Genomic DNA, 13,988 nt, shown 5'->3' on the forward strand with positions numbered 1-13,988 from the left:
GTTATGTGCTCTGAGACATTTTTCTGCAAATCTAAAATCAAAAATTATACCATTTTGTCTTATTGTTTTGTTATATGCCTGCCTCTGGCCTCAAGTTGAACATCCTCCCATACCAATACATATCGTTATATGCCACACTTTTAATGGCTACCTAATAATCCACTGTATAGATATTACATGGATAATGGATTGCTTCACTAAGTTATAATTCTTTGACATTTAGCTTGCCTCTTTTTTTTTTTTTGTAAACAATACTGCAATGAACATCCTTGATGATGTTCTTCGATTTTTGTGTGTAATTTTATTTTTTTGTTTTCTTTTTGTTTGTTTGGCTGCATCGGGCCTCAGTTGCAGCATGTGGGGTCTTCACTGCATGTGACACATGACTCTCTCCTTGTGGCACAAGGGTTCCAGAACTTGTGGGCTCAGTAGGTGCTCTGTGGCATGTGGGATCTAAGCTCCCTGACCGGGGATAGAACTTGTATGCCCTGCATTGTAAGGCAGATTCATAGCCACTGGACCACCAGGGAAGTCCTTGTTTTATTTTAAAATGTGTGTTTATTTTTGAAGTACATTGAGCTACAGCACTATGTTAGTTCCTGTTACACAACATAGTGACTTTTTTCTGTACATTTCACTTTTTTCTTTACTTAATTGAAGTATAGTTGATTTACAATATGCTAATTTCTGCTGTACATCAAAGTGTCTCAGATATACACATATACACATTTTTATATGCATGTAATTTTAATTATTTCTTTAGGATAAACTCCCAGAAATGAAGAATGTGGGTTAAAGTATCTGTGTATTGTATTACCTATTGACAAGTCATTCAGGGAAGTACTTCTTTGCCTGTGCCTTGAGGTTGATCCCTGTCCAATTGGAACTCTGAATTATAACCTCCTTTGGAGTCTCCACCCTTCAGGATCTGAGTGACTTGTACACAGGTTATCAATGTGTATTTATTATGATCAAGTAATTTGAATAGCCCATTTCCTTGGCCTTGATTCTAGCTCTTCTAATAACTGAATTCCCCTGTATGGTGAAATAACCGATACACAGGAAATCACAGAGAAAGACCCCATGTTATCTCTGATACTTTAACTCCAGATCAATTAATTCATCTGGGCCAGAGGTCAATCAACTACAGTGCATGGGTCAGATCCAGCCTGTTTTTTGAATGGCCCATAAACCAAGAATTATTCCTGTATTTGTAAATGCTTGGAAAAACATCAAAAGAAGAATATTTCTTGAAGTGAAGAGTATATAAAATTTAATTTGTGCACATAAATAAAATTTTATGGGAATACAGCTCCATTAATTTATTTTCCACTTGTCTATGGCTGCTTTAGGGCTAAAATGGCAGAACCAAGGAATTTTGACCGAGACCATTACGTCCACAAGACCCATTCATTCATTCAAGACCTGTATTCATTCTTTGGCCCCTTACAGAAAACGTGTGCTGAGCCCTGATCTAGACGTCCGTCGATCCAAGCAGAGTAATCTAAACCCTAGAAAAGCGAAGTTTGCCAGACAGCCACAGTTATTAGCTCTGCCAATGTGTGGAGGTGAGATCTCACCGTCTTCCTATTGTCCAGGCTTTGACCCCAGCATTCCATAGAAAGTCTAGCACCTTAAATCTTGGCTTTGCCAAGTACTCAGACAAGGGGTTTTGGTTGTGAGTATTGACAGCTTCCCAAGTTCACAGTTTTAGCATCATTGATATCAAGTCCTGAGGGCATGCTTTGGCTGGCGTGGCTGCCGAGATGAAGTATGGCTCCCTGATTAACTTGTCAAAGTACGGTGCAGCTGCAGCATTTGCTGACCCATTTGCTTAACTTAAATAAAGGTTGGTGGTTAGGCTTCTGTTGCATTGTGCTCTCCTGCTAATTATCAGTGTATTTGTTTTAGAGACAATTAGCCACCTGGTTCATTCTCCCATTGAAGTCAGGTCATCATGACTTACATCTGCTTCCAGGCCTCCTCAAGTCCAAGACATAATAAAAAGATGATGGTCATGATTATAAAAAGCGTGCGGGGTTGGGCATCCATGGCATTGAATTCCCAAGGAGGACTGAGTTGCATCATTGTACTCACAGAAGCTCCTCTCTGCCAGTCACAAAAGAAGGATGTGAACAGAGAACTCTCGTGCAGGGCTGGAAGTTCCTTTAGCAAGTGGCGAGAGGATTTGCAGAGGTCGACCCTAATAACGGCAGAACACGACGAGACGTGATTCCTCCCTGGGGCAGTATGCTGATACAACAAAAAAGTGACAAGCAGGCACGTCTTAGTGCTTGCAGAATTTGCATAAAACTGAAGTTGTTCAGACCTGTGGGTGTTGCCTTTTTTAAAAATGTGCCTGACAGCGTGACACAATATTATGCAGAATACACATTTGCTTTTATAATCCCATATGCTCTGGCAAAACTTAACATTTTGGAGCTAAGAGTTTATTATGCTGGGTCCTTGCTGAATCCCATTGATAACAGAGGCCCGGTCTGCAGCTTTCTGAGCTAGGGGAGGTGAAGGTCAACGGTCTTGAGGCTGCTTGATCACAGGGTGCACTGTGTTCCAAGGATGTAACTTCACTGTAGTGAGGAAATCAGATCTATGAAGCTTAGTAATGAATCAAGTGTGTGTCTTTGCTGCAGAGGGCCTGGAACTGGATTCAACAGCTTGAGACTGAGTATTAAACAGTTCACTTGGCTGCCTTAATACTAGTCAAGCAGAGACCGAAGTGAGGTTTGGTTCAGTATTGGGGAAAATGAAGCATTTGTAAAAGTTACAAGAATGCATTACAAGGATAAGTTACAACGGGTCACCAGGATACATTCTGAAGACCTTTCGCCCAGGAGGAAGGTGACAGAGAATGCATGCTTTCAGACCCCACATTAGCAACTTGCTTAAGCCCCGACAGAAATCCCAATTCACATAAAAACTCACACCATCCACAGAACTCCAGAGATGATGGCACTTCCCACAAAGGCACAAGGGATTATTTATAACGTATTGTTCAACTTAAATTAGGAAAAATGTAAGCAGAGAGCCAATTTGGCCCGCTAAATTTGGATTTCCCAAAGTGAATCCTGGCAGAACACTGGTTCTGTGGAGTATTATGTTGAATATGAGATTCTGTGGCCTCTTGATTTTGGGAAACGGGGGCTCAACTAAGTTAGCTAAGTTAAAAGTTTATGCAGGACCTCTGGGTGTTTTTAATATGCTAATGAGCTTTGTGAAATGCACATTTCCCAAACTTATTAGACCATAGAACCCCCTTTTCCTGAGCAGCTGGCAGAATAGTGTTCTGACAACAGGCTTGGTCAGAAAGGTTGCACCACAGTGCCTGGTCCAACTCAGGACTTTATGAAAATTCTAACTGAGAGCAAGTGAAAGTAGATGGTTGGGGACGATGGGCTTACAAAATTGAAGAGCAGGCTGGTTTCTGGATCTTAGAAGGGCTTGGGCTTTTCTTACTCCAGGTCTGAGGTCTGAGCATGAATGGTCTGACTTTTCAGTGTTTTTTTTTAATTGCTGCCTTGTGGAGCCTTAGGCTATGATTTGAAATGGTAAGAAATAATTTAGCTAATTGAGTCGAGAAGTAAGCCCACAACTTTTGATCACCTGCATAAAATCCATTAGTCTGAAGATGAATCGTGTAGTACAAAGGGTGGACAAATGGGGACGACGGGGTGCGGTCGCCCTCATTTCCTAAATGCGGGAGAAAGCAATCCAGCCTGATTGTCCATCACCGTTGGTGGCATGTGAGCCTTCCTATTTGAAAATGTTTGCCAGTTACATAATAGAGTGTGGGACATAAATAATACGGATCAAGTGCGAACACGGGACCAGCAAGGTGACTGTTTTACGCGCATTGATTCATAACACCAGCCTTTTAGAAAAAGGAGCCTTGGAACCGCAGCTACATACAAATGCGCTCCCGTTGTCTGGGTCTATTTTTGTGTTGAGCTTTTTTGTAGACTTTCGCGAGGCTGTTGTAAACTTAATCCTGTTTAGCAATTATGATTTACTTCAATTGGCTCCACTCATGAAGCTGTTTAAACTTAGACTGAAAGAATAATATCCACTTTGTTCCTTTCCACAACTTCGGGAGGAGGGGGTGGGAAATCAAACATTTAAAATGGGCTTCTTGGCAGAGAACAATCAAGGACACTAAAGCTTACTGTACCTTTAAAATATTTTTTTTCTTTAAAAAAGGTCTTTGAAGGAGAACAAAGCCCAGACTTTAAAAAAAAATAACAAGAGGAGTGACTCCTGATAAAAGCTAGCTCCAAACCACATATACACTATCTATTTAGACTTGAGAAAATGTATATCGAAATATATATATATATGTTTATATAATCACAGATCAGCAGCCTCGGGGTTTTCAACCTATTAAAAACAGCTGAGGAGAGACCAAAAGCCTGTCATTCATGGAAGCTTGATAGCCATGAACGAGAGAAAGCAGCGGTTTCTCCCCTCTCGAGGCGTCCTCTTGATGTGTGTGTTTGGAGAGGCTGGTTCTCAGATTGCTAACTGGGTGTAGGTTAGGACTCGGAGCTGTGTGAGGTCAAGGCTCCCTGGCGGACGCCGTCTTTGAACTCCTGCTCTTCAAGGCTATCGCCTTACACCCTGCTGGCCTCCGCTCCTCAGGACAGAAGGAAATAACTTGCCCCTGTTGGTAAGGGCCAAGCAAGGCGCTCAGCAAAGACTGGAAGGGAACACAGCACATTCATGGATTTCTCACTGGTGTGTTTAATCGAAATCTGAAAGCCTCAACATATTGAATTCAGTAGACTAGTGGGTATGGAGCTCTATGCTTGGGGGTGATATTTGAGCTTTTCCTATGAAGAAATAAAGGGGAAACCACCGCAGTTTTGAAAACGTGTTTGCTCTGGGAAACCCAGAGCAGTGAGGAGATTTTCATGAGAAGCAAAGCAGAAATAACTTTCTTTCTCTGGCAGATGACGTCATCCAATTTGGAACTTTCCAACTGATTAAAATTTTCTTCTTGCTTTAGTTGCTGGGAGATTTACACTAAACCTGATGTTCATTTAAATTTTTGGTAAGCTGATTGCCATTCTTATATATGATTTTAAGGTTCTTATTTGTATCTCACACTTGAATGATAAGACTTTCCAAACATTTTGCTTGTTTTAATATAGCTGGTACAGACAACTGCCATTTAAAATCCCAAACCAAAAGATATCAGTGCTTTTGCAAATGCTTCTGTATGACCTCCTTTCTTATTCTCTGGGATCTTCCAACAAGATTTTTAAAACTCTTAAAATGCGTTGTCTCTTTGGTAAAGACACCTTTGGAGTGGATTATTATTATTACCCTGACCAAACCTCCTCACTTCCAACCCGATTTTAGTTCTTCTTTTGGTCCAGACAATCAGGTTGTAAAAATAAGTGAAAGTGAAGTCACTCAGTCGTGTCCGACTCTTTGCGACCCCATGGACTATAGCCTACCAGGTTCCTCCATCCATGGGATTTTCCAGGCAAGAATACTGGAGTGGGTTGCCATTTCCTTCTCCAGGAGATCTTCCTGACCCAGGGACTGAACCTGGGTCTCCAGCACTGTAGACAGATGCTTTACCCTCTAAGCCACCAGGGTGTCTCTTCAGGTTGTAAAGGTTCAAGTTAAGGAAACATCTTTCTTCCCCCTTTTAGTCCTCTGAAAACTTTGTGTCCCTCACAAACTCACCTAACCCCTTGGGGGGTTAAGATTTAGGGAGGTGGGCTTTACGGAAGTGATTAGGTCATGAGGGTGGAGTCCTCATAAATAGGATTGCTAAGTTGCTGCTAAGTCACTTCAGTTGTGTCTGAATCTGTGCGACCCCATAGACAGCAGCCCACCCAGGCTCCCCTGTCCCTGGGATTCTCTAAGCAAGAATGCTGGAGTGGGTTGCCATTTCCTTCTCCAATGCATGAAAGTGAAAAGTCAAAGTGAAGTCGCTCAGTCACGTCTGACTATTAGCGACCCCATGGACTGCAGCCTACCAGGCTCCTCCGTCCATAGGATTTTCCAGGCAAGAGTACTGGAGTGGGGTGGATTAGTGCCCTTATAAAGAGGGCTTCCCAGGTGGTGCTAGTGGATGGCAGGCATCCATCTGCCAATGTAGGAGATGCAAGGGATGCGGGTTCAATCTCTGGGTCGAAAAGATCTGCTGGAGAAGCATGCATGCCTGGAAAATTCTATGGACAGAGGAGCCTGGCAGGCTACAATCCGTGGGGTCACAAACAGGCAAGACTGAGCAACTGAGCACACCCAACCTTATAAACAGATGCATAAACCTTATAAACAGACTGGTTCCAAATTGGGAAAGGAGTCCATCAAGGCTGTATATTGTCACCCTGCTTATTTAACTTCTATGCAGAGTACATCATAAGAAACACTGGGCTGGAGGAAGCACAAGCCAGAATCAAGATTGCTGGGAGAAATAACCTCAGATGTGCAGGTGACACCACCCTGATGGCAGAAAGCGAAGAAGAACCAAAGAGCCTCATGATACGGCAAAGCCAATACAATATTGTAAAGTAAAATATAAATTAATTAATTAAAAAAAAGAGCCTCATGACAAAAGTAAAAAAGGGGAGTGGAAAAGTTGGCTTAAAACTCAACATTCAGAAAACTAAGATTATGGCATCTGGACCCATCACTTCATGGCCAGTAATGGGGAAACAATGGAAACAATGACAGACTTTATTTTTGGGGGGCTCCAAAATCACTGAAGATGGTGACTATAGCCATGAAATTAAAAGATGCTTGCTCCTTGGAAGAAAATTATGACCAACCTAGATAGCATATTAAAAAGCAGAGACATTACTTTGCCAAAAAAAAGTCTGTCTAGTTAAGACTATGGTTTTTCCAGTAGTCACGTATGGATGTGAGAGTTGGACTATAAAGAAAGCTGAGTGCTGAAGAATTGATGCTTTTGAACTGTGGTGTTGGATTCTTGAGAGTCCCTTGGACTGCAAGGAGATCAAACCTGTCAATCTTAAAGGAAATCAGACCTGAATATTCATTGGAAGGACTGATACTGAAACTGAAACTCCAATACTTTGGCCACCTGATGCAAAGAGCTGACTCATTGGAAAAGACCCTTATGCTGGGAAAGATTGAGGGTAGGAGGAGAAGGGGAAGCTAGAGGATGAGATGGTTGGATGGTGTCACCAACTCAATGGACATGAGTTTGAGTAAACTCTGGGAGTTGGTCATGGACAGGGCGGCCTTGCGTGCTGCAGTCCATGGGGTCACAAAGAGTTGGATATGACCGAGAGACTAAACTGAGTCTATAAAAGAGGCTTCAGAAAGATCCCTCTCCCCTTCCATCCCTCAGAGGCATTAGAAAGATCCTGCTCCCCTTCCATTTCTCAGGGACTCTCAGAAAATGGGGACCTGCTTTAGTTCAGCATTGAACTTCGTGTTATAACTTATTTTTTAAATGGAAAAGGAAAAAAATTAAAAGGGTGTCCAAACTGTTGCATGCCTTCCTATTTATGTTTGATAAATATCAATAACATCTCTTTCCCCTACTTCCACTTGTTTTGCAGCTCAATTATCAGAAATCCACTGACCTTCAGGGGAAACTTGAACAAGTTCCGTGGAACCCCCGATGTTGCGAGCATGACTCTCTGAGTTTCTTGATGTGTTTGTCTTCACCCTGAAGCAGCTCTCATGTTGCCCTATCTCATCGATGACTTTAAGGCATTTTCCCTTCTTACCCACCAATTCCTCGGTGGAAGCTTCACCTCCTGATCAGAGGCAGTGTTTGGGGCATTTTCCCACATGATCCTTGCAGATGCAACATCCAAAAAGACAGAAACCTGCTCCAGAATTACGTGCTTTCTTTCCTCCCCACCATACCACCCCTATGGTGCTTTTTAATGTTGAGTGCATGTAAGCCTTTAGGAAGGAGCCAGGGATTATAAAGAAATGAGGAGGGTTGTGCTTAGGCAGCTTGATTTAGAGGTTGGGTTGGAACCACAACCTCTAGATTTAAATTCCAGGGCTGACATGCACCCCAATATTCATAGAAGCACTATAGAATAGTTCAGTCCAGCTCTCATGAGAGTTGGACTATAAAGAAAACTGAATCTGGAAAAATTGATGCTTTTGAACTGTGGTTTTGGAGAAGACTCTTGAGAGTCCCTTGGACTGCAAGGAGATCTAATCAGTTGATCCTGAAGGAAATCAATCCTGAATATTCATTGGAAAGACTGATGCTGGAGCTGAAACTCCAATACTTCTGGCCACCTGATGTGAAGAACTGACTCATTGGAAAAGACCCTGATGCTGGGAAAGATTGAAGGCGGGAGGAGAAGGGGACGACAGAGGATGAGATGGTTGGATGGCATCACTGACTCAGTGGATGTAAGTTTTAGCAAGCTCTGGGAGTTGGTGATGGACAGGGAAGCCTGGCATGCTGCAGTCCATGGGGTCGCAAAGAGTGGGTCATGACTGAGCAACTGAACTGAACTACTTGCAATAACCAAGATGTGGAAACCACTCAAGTGCCCATCAACAGACAATTGGCTTAAGAAGTGCCACACACATGTGCACACAGACACAGCGGGGTGTTATTCAGCTGTAAAAACAGATACAGCCATTTGTAGCAACATGAATGGAACTAGAGTATATTATACTTAGTGAAGTCAGACAAAGACAAATACTGTAGAATGTTACTTATATGTGGAATCTGAAAATAATACAAAGAAATCTATAAACAAAACAGAAACAGAGTTTTAGTCATAGAAAACAAACTTACAGTTACCAAAAGGGAAAAGGAATAGGGAGTGATATGTGAGGAGTATGATATTAACAGATACAAACTACTATAAATAAACTAGATGAGCAGCAGGGATTTTCTGTATAGCACAAGGAACTGTATTCGATATCCTGTATTTCCCTATAATGGAAAATAATCACATATATGTCTGTATCTATCTATCTATCTATGTATACAAATCACTTTGCTGTACACCTGAAACAAACACAATATTGTAAATCAACCATGCGTGAGTGTGTGCTAAGTCCCTTCAGTTGTGTCCAACTCTTTGTGAACCTGTGAACTGTAGCTTACCAGGCTCCTTTGTCCATGGGATTCTCCAGGCAAGAATACTGGAGTGGACTGTCAGGCCCTCCTCCAGGGGACCGTCCCAACCCAGGGATTGAACTCACTTCTCTTATGTCTTCTGCATTGGCAGGCGGGTTCTTTACCACTAACACCACCTGGGAAGCCTGTAAATCAACTGTACTTCAACAAAAAATAAATTCCACAGCTGCTGCTTGCAAAGTGCCACCTTCTCCACATCGCGTCACCTGTCTAAGCCTTAGTTTCCTCGTCTGCCAAGCACAGGCAATGGTCAGAAAGCTCTGGGGAGGAGTAATAGATTCAGCAGTGTAAACACTTAGTAGCGTGCTTTGCGCATGGTAAGTGCTCAATACATTTTTGTTGCCATTGTGATCATTGATTAGGTGATAAGAGAGGAACAGAAGGACTAGTTGTTGTCCTGAATAAACATACAAACCTCAATCCCACACAGGGTCGTGCAACACAGCGTCCTGATGAGAGAGGATTGCCAAGCAATGGGGCCAAAATAGAAACCAATGGAAAATAGAAAGCGGCAGGGAGAAATAAGAACAAATGAGAAATCGAAAGCTATAGGAACTAACGAGATGTCTAAGCTACGGAAAGCTTTTTAAGTTATGGAAACTAATGACATTGTTTAAAAAAGAATGCTAGTTTGAAATGGTATAAGTAGTCAAAAGTTCATTGTCAAACCAGGACTTGAGCCAGTCTCTAAATGACAAGAAAGTTTGGAGCGAATGACAGAGCGAATAAGACTGTTCCAGCATCAGGAATGAGGGACTAAGTATAGAAGATGTAGAAGATCCAGGACACGGGGCCCAGAGAACCATAGATCTAGTGTTGGGGCAACACATGGTTGACGCTTCGGATATACTTGTGGATGAAGGAAAGGGTATGGTTTCAGATGTGCAGGAAGAGCGCAGGTGATGGGGAGACCTGGGTGTAAACTGAGGTATTTGAGTCCAACATGCATCAAAATGCAAGAAGGAAACATAACAATTTAGGAATACTGTTTCAAAGAGGTCAACCTGATAAACTGAAGAAAAAAAGAACCCACAAACAGAGACACTAGTTTTGAGGCTCTGGTGATAACAAAGTTTCCAAGAGCTGGACTTCTTTGGGGATCTGGCAGTAGAAGTAATTAGAAGTAGGTCAGTAGGACAAATGCAAGCTGTGCTCTCTCTCCAGTCACTTTATTCCCCATCCTGTTTTGTTGCCTCCAAACATGTTTCAGTATCTGCTGGTCCTTTGTTGATTTACGTGTGTGCTTGCTTATTGTCCACCCCCTTCTCTAGAAGGTCGGCCCTGGTGAACAGAGAGCTTACCACTTCCAGAATACGGCCCAATATAAAGTTGTTCAAGGGGATAAAGGGCAGGAAGCACCTTTAAGCTGTAGATTGTCACGACACTGCAGCAGGGACTAACAGAAGAGAGGAAGGCAGGAGCAGCTGTTGGCTGCCTTCACGCCTCTACCCACCCTTCTAGCTGTGATACTTGTTGAGGGCGTTTGGGAAGCTGTGCAGACCCGCCATTAAGACCTAGACTCTGACATTGGATGGCTTGGGTTTGAGCCCGTCTCAGCATCATTTCACCTGTAAAAGGACCTCGGGGAAGTTACTCTTAGAGTCTTAATCTCCTCATCTGTACGATGGGGATAATAATAAAACTCACCTCACAGGATAGATGTGAAAGCTGACCGAGATGGATATGGTGAGCTCCTAGCACCCTGCTCAGCGTTACTAAGGACTCAGGAACAGCAGGTCTTGTTACTGCCGTGTGCCGGGTCCTGTGCCACTGTGTGGAGGTGGCGGGGAGACTAAGCAGTGGGAGCATTCTACAAGGCATCAGATATACAGGCCCCGCGTCCAAGTGAGACTTGAGAGCACATTTGTTTTGTTCTCATTCACTTATTGACTTGGGTCCCTACTGCCCTTGTCATGGTGAAAGGAAGCAGTCTCCAAAGTGATTTCAGACATATTTTCTGCAATGGACTTATGATAACAAAGCAAATTACTGTCAAGAAATGAGACCTGGTGTATAGTTCTTCCAGAAGGAGAAATGAAACAAGTTGAAAGGGTCTTTTCTTACTTTTGTAACTCAAAATAATGCTAGAAAATAGATAGCTGGATAATTTCAAAGTCAACTGCTTATTGATGTTTTCTTGTTTATAAAAAATTCGGGTATTTAAATTTAAGGGACTTTTATGAATAGCTATACTAGACAGTCGGAAAACTACATAATGTAGCTCCCAATATCTGGTAGAATAGTGAAACAAATAGCCTTAATAACAGCCCATATGCTTTTATTTTTTACTATCAAGAACACCTTTTAAAGTATTTCTGATATTAAAGAAAAAAAAGGAGTGTCACTAACTAAGACATTTCTTGGTCAATGTCTTAATAATTATTTATTTTAAGGGTGCTCTTTAATAAACAGGGAATATATTAACCAGAACCATATCATAGAATGTTGGGACTGAAAAAGTGCTTGGGGGTGATTTTAATCTTATTATGCTGTAGACCATTAAACCCAGAGACTGAAAGGGATTTCCTCAGGGCACAGAGCTCTGGGTGGCAGGATTTGAACAGAACCCAGGTCTCTGGATTTCTAAGCCAGATCCTATCCCACTCACCAGGTTAGTGGTCTATGATAAAGGGGCAAATGTCCAACTAGGGTCAATGTGGACTTTTTATCTCTGCAGGTGGCACACCATCTTCCTTCTTGGCCAAACAGGATTCTGAGCATCATAATGGTTTCTCTTTTTTCTCCCAGAACCAACCGTTCTCCACCATCTTCCCCTTCCACTCTACTTCTCGAATCCTACCTTTCTCCATCTCCGTCTTTCCAGCCCAGACCGACCGCCGCCGTCTCTTCTCACCTGCATCACTGCCACAGCCTCTAACACGTCTCCACATTCTTCTCCTTGTCTTCTCCCATTTTCCGGCTCAGTCTGATCTTCACATGTTGCAAGAGTGATCATCTGGAATCAAATCTACTTATTTCACAGTTGTGTTCATTATCCATCAATGGTTAACGGTATGTTATCCCATCACCCTCAAGAGAAAATCCAAACTCCATTCACTTGAAATACAAAGTGTTGCAAGAATAGCTCTTGGCAATCCTCTTAGCCTCGTGTATTCCTTTATTTTCTCACCTGGCCCCTCCTCCCCTTGCTGAGTTGATCCTCCAGCCATATTGAACTCAGATTTTTCCAAAAGCACCAGGCCCTCATGTCTGGGGCTTTGTATGTGCTGTTCTGCCTGCCTTGGGTGCTTTCCCCTTATACCTTCACCTGGTTAATTTCTAAGCATTCTTTAGATTTTGCTTGGATATTACTTCTGTATAATCCTCCATGACCACCCACCCTATCTGGTTAGACGTCTCCTCCCTGCTTCAGAAGTATGCCCCATGTCCCCAGTATAACACTTACCACACCTGACTGTGATCATCTATATTTTATTTTTCCTCATTAGCCTGCCAGCTCCATGAAGGATGGAAATCATGCCCAACTTCTGTGTAGAATCCTCACTACCTATTGTACCTCCTGGGACAGAATCAAAAAATAGCTGGTAAATGAATGATTGAATGAATAAATGGAACTGCTTTTCATTTTCTAAGATTCCTCATGGGACTAAGAGAATTTAGTCCCATTTAGAATTGGGTTGCATGTAAGGATGAGTGAGGAATGGCGCAAAAAAAAAAAAAATTATTACAGATTAGAGTTGGGAGGAGGCAGAACGTCATTTGTTTTTCTCTTTCTGACTTAACTTTCACTCAGCATGACAATCTCTAGGTTCATCCTCGTCTCTGCAAATGACACTATTTCATTTATTTATATGGCTGAGTAATATTCCTTTGTATATATGTATCACATCTTCTTTATCTATTCCTCTAAGACACAAAGAGAAAAACAAATATCATATGATATTGCTTATATGTGGAATCTAGAAAAAATGGTACAGATGAACTTATTTGCAAAGCAGAAATAGAGACACAGATGTAGAGAACAAACTTCTGAATACCAAGGGGGCAGGAGGAGTAGGATATATAGTGTATATATGAATATATACCCTTCTATGTTAAAAGTGGATAACTAGTGAGAACCTACTATATCTCACAGGGGGCCCTATTCAGTGCTCTGCAGTGATCTAAATGGGAAAGTGAAAAGAAAGTGAAGTCGCTCAGTCATGTCCGACTCTTCATGACCCCGTGGACTGTAGCCTACCAGACTCCTCCTTCCATGGGATTTTCCAGGCAAGAATACTGGAGTGGGTTACCATTTCCTTCTCCAGGGGATCTTCCCGATCCAGGCATCGAACCCGGTCTCCTGAATTGTAGACAGACGAAAACCATCTGAGCCACCAGGGAAATCTTGACCTAAATGGGAAGAAAATCTAAAAAAGGAGGGACATGTGTATATGAATGGCTGATTCACTTTGCTGTACAGCAACTACTAGACAACACTGTGAGGCAAATATACCCCAATAAACATCATTTGTTTCTCTGCCCCTTGGAATTGTAACAAGGAACAAAGCTGGAGACCAAGGAGTGTGGGGTGCTGGATTAAGGGTGTACTGGCAGATCTGTCATGGAAGACTTTGAAATCAAGGGGAGTCTCCTTATCCTACACTAATGATTTGTGTGTACTTTCACCTATATCTAAAATTTTCCATAATAAAAAATCTTAAGAAGTATTATTTTGCCTAGAATTCCAGGAAATTGGAGAGGCAATAATGTGGTCATGTAAATGGTTATGTAATCAGTCAGTGGGTTCTGTGGGTGTGGGCATCAGGGAAAAAAACGCATTAATCAGATGATTTTATGTGGGAAATGGGGATCCAAGTGCTTGATGGCTGAGGAGCTCACATTGAAAGGAAGAAATTAACATCAG

At 42.2% G+C, this 13,988-nt stretch overlaps 1 long non-coding RNA gene across 1 annotated transcript; it reads left to right on the forward strand.

Annotated features, from left to right (window-relative positions):
• Positions 1 to 3,541: 3,541 nt before the first annotated feature.
• Positions 3,542 to 12,655, forward strand: LOC129645057 (uncharacterized). Its single transcript, XR_008711146.1, has 5 exons — positions 3,542 to 4,749; positions 4,965 to 5,065; positions 7,560 to 9,438; positions 11,870 to 12,133; positions 12,571 to 12,655. It is a non-coding gene; the product is annotated as an uncharacterized LOC129645057 (long non-coding RNA).
• The last annotated feature ends 1,333 nt before the right edge of the window (positions 12,656 to 13,988 follow it).

Source organism: Bubalus kerabau, chromosome 2 (assembly GCF_029407905.1).
Source record: "Bubalus kerabau isolate K-KA32 ecotype Philippines breed swamp buffalo chromosome 2, PCC_UOA_SB_1v2, whole genome shotgun sequence".
NCBI lineage: Eukaryota > Metazoa > Chordata > Mammalia > Artiodactyla > Bovidae > Bubalus > Bubalus kerabau.